At 44.8% G+C, this 5000-nt stretch overlaps 1 protein-coding gene across 3 annotated transcripts in view; it reads right to left on the bottom strand.

Moving 5' to 3' along the window:
- foxp4 (forkhead box P4) overlaps positions 1-5000 on the bottom strand; it is a 192847-nt gene that overhangs the window by 86915 nt on the left and 100932 nt on the right. Inside the window, exon 1 of one of the 3 annotated variants that reach the window (XM_035630786.2) lies at positions 4670-5000. This exon is cut by the window's right edge and continues 361 nt beyond it. The exons of the other annotated variants lie outside the window; for them this stretch is intronic. The gene's annotated coding sequence lies outside the window, so the exon portion shown is untranslated. The remainder of the gene's footprint in view (positions 1-4669) is intronic. 3 annotated transcript variants of the gene reach the window in all.

Below are 5000 nucleotides of genomic sequence, written 5' to 3'. Positions count from 1 at the left end.
CCGGTTCAATTAGAACCACATGTATAATCAGGCCTCAGTCTAAAGCAATGTGGCGGCAGCTTCACTGTGCCGTCAATCATTTCGACACACAACCAGAACGCTCCTCCACATGCAGGCGGCTGACCATGTACAATAACACCTCCGCTGAATCCATTAATATGTCAATTACACTTCATTAATAATTTTCTTAAAGACATATCAAGCAATGATTGCCTTTGTAATTGTATTCAGTGATTACATACGGAGATGTGTGGAATTTATTCATTATATTGCTGAAAAAGAAACTGTTTTAATTCCGGAAAAAAACTAAACAATTATACACTTGACTGAATGAAACAATGACTTATTTTAGCGCAAAATTGCACAGCTGTTAAAATCTAAAGATTTAGATTTGTAAAGGTTGTAAAGGCCAACACACACGTCCGGTTCAGAATGCGCACGCCCTGCGATAACAGCAGCTTCAGGACCAACACTTGAAATAATACCATTTAAAAACATGATTTCGCTCCCTGCAACGGATTTTTTTTTTTTTTTTTTTTTTGGGGGGGGGGGGGGGGGGGGGGCTTTTCTCAAACCCCATCGAAAAGGATATCGAACATTTAACCATTTCAGCTTTGAAGCAGGTAATGCACTAAGTGCTGCAATAGAAGTAAACCTGCGAGTCTCTATCACGGGTCAAATCCTACATGTATAGCAGTGTCGTATACGGGTGCTCTTCAACATCACTTTGGAGCCAGAAGCCCACTCAGACTTGTGGGTTTGGGATAGCAGGAGGGCTTTAATGAAGAGAGAGCGGGAGATGGAGAGACGGACGGGCGAGTCGTGAAAGCTACCGACGCACAGGACATTTAAAACTTCAAATACTGTCCATTTTCACTCAAGCAGGACAGGTGAATTGAGGGGAAAAAAAAGAAAAAAGCACTCTGGTACACACACATTCCCTCACTCAGATACATACACTCTTCCACACATACGTTCACACGCGCTCGTGCCGGAGGTAAGGACTCTCTGAGTGAGTTTATGGACTAACACAATCATGTTGGTGGCTTTTAATCCTGCTGAAGGGTTTTTTAAAGCACATGAGATCCATAGCCATTATTGCCTGTCGCTACAGACGGTCGCATACAAGTCCAGAGTCACACCCCAGCACACACACACACACACACACACACACACACACACACACACACACACACACACACACACACACACACACACACACAGACACAAACAGGGCCGAGCTGAGAGTCGTCATTTAAGTAATGTGTCAGTGAGCATAACAGAAACGACTGTCTGGTGGAGAACAGAGCCTGAAAAGCGACAAAAGTCAGCAGTACGCGAGCGACTCGTACAAACACTGAAAGAAAACAGGACATGGAAAAAGACACAGCTGTCGAGAGGAGGAAAAAACAAAGAGAGAAAAGTGTTGAGGCAGGTCAGATGAAGAAAAAAAATGTGGCAGAAACACACACGAGCCGACAGGGAGCAGAGAGTCAATCTGTCTCTGACACCTCTGGCTTCCTGCACACACACACACACACACACACACACACACACACACACACACACACACACACACACACACACACACACACACACACACACACACACACACACACACACACACACACACACACACACACACACACACACACACACACACACACACACACACACATATACACACATATACACACACACACACTCTCTCTCTCTTTTACCCCAAATAGGCAAACTGCCTCTCAAATACTCTTTTGTTTCATTGTCTCCTATTATATTTTCATGAAAAGGCTGTCACTGATGTGATACTACACAGAAATATTAACTTCACTGTCACTTAATACTCTTGGTGAAAGCTGAAATGTTTGAATAGAAGGAAAAATTATGTTTTTTAAAAAATCATAATTTTCTTCCACCAGCGTCTCACTGTCCTCCCTGTCAGTTCCTTTTTGACATTTGCGAGTAGTAACCAGTGTGGCCGTTTTTAATATACATTTTACAAATAATTGTATTGTACAGTTATCTACATCGACATCTCTTAACATCTGTCTTTAACCTGAGACATCGAAGACATGCCATAGAGAAATTGAGCAGCTGAAAAGAATGCCAGGAGTAAAAATCATAATTTACAAAAAAAAAGAAAATCAACCTCAAAAAATTGCAAAATTATCAGGTTTGGGGTTTTTTAAAAAACAAAAATATTTTAAGAATCTTTTTCCACATATTTAAATATTAGACAAATATATATTAAAGATGAATCTGATGATTATAGTCAGAATATGATTGAGCTATAATTAGAATGACGTTTTCATATTTAAAAGTATATTGATAAGCATTTTAAACACAATCAGAACGAATGTTAAAATTCTATTCCAGTTTTGATTATTTCAATAAGCCAACACATAGCTGCCGGAACATTCAAATATGAATATGCAGTTGTTGTTGTTTTTGCATGAAGACAACAACTTAACTGCAATTAATTTAGAGAAAATCGACTAATCAACTAATTCTGTTTACACTTTACACTGAGCTGCAGGCGAGCCCCCCCCCACACACACACCAAAAAATATATCTGCTTTCCGCTCTGACGCCAAAAAATGTGACAAGGTCATAAAACGTGATGAAGAGCTTTTTCATTCCCGCTGGATCTTCCATTAAAGTGCAATTAAAAGTGTGTCATCGCGTACAGCGGAAATGCCACCACAGAGGACGAGGGGTGAGGAGGGGGGGGGGGGGGGGGGGGTGCACAACAGGAGAGAGGGGGACACAGTAAATAAAATTCATTATGCCAAATGCCCCGACGCCCATCAATCACGGGCCAATAATGCCCGTGTCAGGGTGCGCGCCCACTCGGGCCTGTGCGCCTTTCTCTGGCTGACAGACAACTAACAGCAATTAATTGTCATTTCATCTCTCCCTCTCTTTTTCTTTTCCTTTTTTGCGCCACGCGGGGCCCGAGTCCCTCTGACACGCGGGGATGTTTTGATCCGAACGACAGGAACTTTATTTTCTTTGAACAAACACCTCAACTGATGCTGCGGGGTTCGCCTCAGGGACGCAGAGAGGGCGAATGGAAACTGTAAAATATCGGTGTGATATGTTGATTTTAAAATGTAGAACAGGTCCGGTAGGAAGTTTTCCTTTTTTCTCTCTCTCTTTTCTTTTACCCTAAGAAAATCAAACAGGAGGCTTTGTGGTGCAGGCCTACTTCGATGGCGACAGAGAAGGAGCCATGCTGCGCCATGCTGAGGTTTCTCCAACAGACATCAACCCCCTTTAATCAATTTCTAAAATTATGGCAGCTCGAAATATGTGGGAATAGATGATTCACCAGCATCTGGATAGCGTTTATATTATTTTTCGTGGAATCTGTGCGATATAAGAATTAGAAATAGATTAAAAAAAACGTCTCTCGGTAACTGTCCGTATTTGACGCGTTTTAATATTCAGGGATTTAAAACTTTGGCTGCGCATGGAGCAACTTTCCCTCCCGGGGTCCGATTGTTCAAATCTTTGTCGCCGTTATCGTTTCGTGTGCGACCTGGTCCGACTGTGAGGAGGAGACACTCGGTGAGGTTACACCGCGGTTTTGCGATTTCAAAAAGTCAAAATGGTTTGAAAAGAAAGTATTGTCTCCTGACCTATTGACCATGTCCGCCGACAGAGAGCCTCTTCTCTCTCTCTCTCTCTCCCTCTCCCCCCTCCTGAGACAAGGAGCCTGTTGTCCGCGCCGAGGGGCCGCGATGCTCCGTTCATAATTTCCAACGACATTGTTTAATTGTCAGAAACAAATAATTGGTCGGGCGGCGGCGAGGGGAACAGGTAGGGGGCCACCGGAGCCCCGGGACGCGTCTCAGGCGGGGCGCGTAAAATTATCACCACATAACCTGTGTCCGCGTTTATTATCAAATCCCCTAACGGGGGTTATTAACGGGGGTGCGCGCTGTTTGGAGCTCGTCGCCTCCATTCAAATCCACTCCCGACGTCTTAGTTGGAGAAGAGGAAGAACTTTGCGTCGCCTCATGGGCGAAGACCTGGCACCGTGACGCACTGGTGCGCTCGGGTCGATTCGAAGAGCCGGGACGCATTTACCATATCCAGCTGGAATAAGTGTCGGTTCGAAAAGAAAGGGGGTTGTTGTTTTGTTTTTTTAAAACTGTGTACATTTCAAAAGGGGCAACTGGGGCCGAGAGAAACTTAATCCACCGCGGCTATTCTTTTCTCCTGCAGAAAATGGCACAAAAAAAAAGAAAGAAAGAAGATGAATACAGCTACTGCTTCAAAGAAGGATTTTTTAAAAAAACGTGGCTGATGAGTTCCGCGTTCAGCGCTCCAGAGGAGCCTCGGAGGAGCGAGGGGAGGTCCGACAGAGGGAGAGAGTGTGCTCCGCTGCCCGACACTCTCCGATAGACGCTTCTGTTATTCGGCTGCACTTGGAGGAGTTTCACAAACAATGTGCGATGAAAAGTTGAAGTTTGCTCTGCGTGTGTGTGTGTGTGTGTGTGTGTGTGTGTGTGTGTGTTCTTTCTTTTTCCTGGAGTGGCGAGCCGAGTGGAGCAGAGTTTCAATGAGCCACAGAGTGAGGAAAGAGTGAGGGAGATTTAAACAACAAGAAGAAGAAGGGGGGTGGGGGTGGGGGGGGAAGGAAAAGTGAAGATAATGCATCAACCTGTTCTCGTTTTCTGAAGAAGTCAACTTTCACGCCGGTGGTTGGACCATGTGGACAGCCCCGCTTCTGCTCCTCGAGCCCCCGGCGCGTCCACGGTCTCTCGCGGCGACAAAGGGCACACGAGCCGACGGGACGAAGAGGAGGAGAAGAAGAAAAAAAAAAAAAAGAAAAAAAAATGGACAGAAACAGAGAAGGAGAGAGAGACAGAGAGATCTGGGATCTAGGACCGCAGGACCATTACTTTAGACGACAACGCGTGCTCCTTAGTCCTTTCCTTTTCCCTTTTGTGTGCGTCCGCTCTCCTCGGAGTGGCCCCTCTGGAGTGAAGTCA

This window comes from Scophthalmus maximus, chromosome 6 (assembly GCF_022379125.1).
Source record: "Scophthalmus maximus strain ysfricsl-2021 chromosome 6, ASM2237912v1, whole genome shotgun sequence".
In the NCBI taxonomy this organism is placed as follows: Eukaryota; Metazoa; Chordata; class Actinopteri; order Pleuronectiformes; family Scophthalmidae; genus Scophthalmus; species Scophthalmus maximus.
The sequence above is the reverse complement of the archived record's forward strand: the minus strand, read 5'-3'. Positions and strand labels throughout refer to the sequence as shown.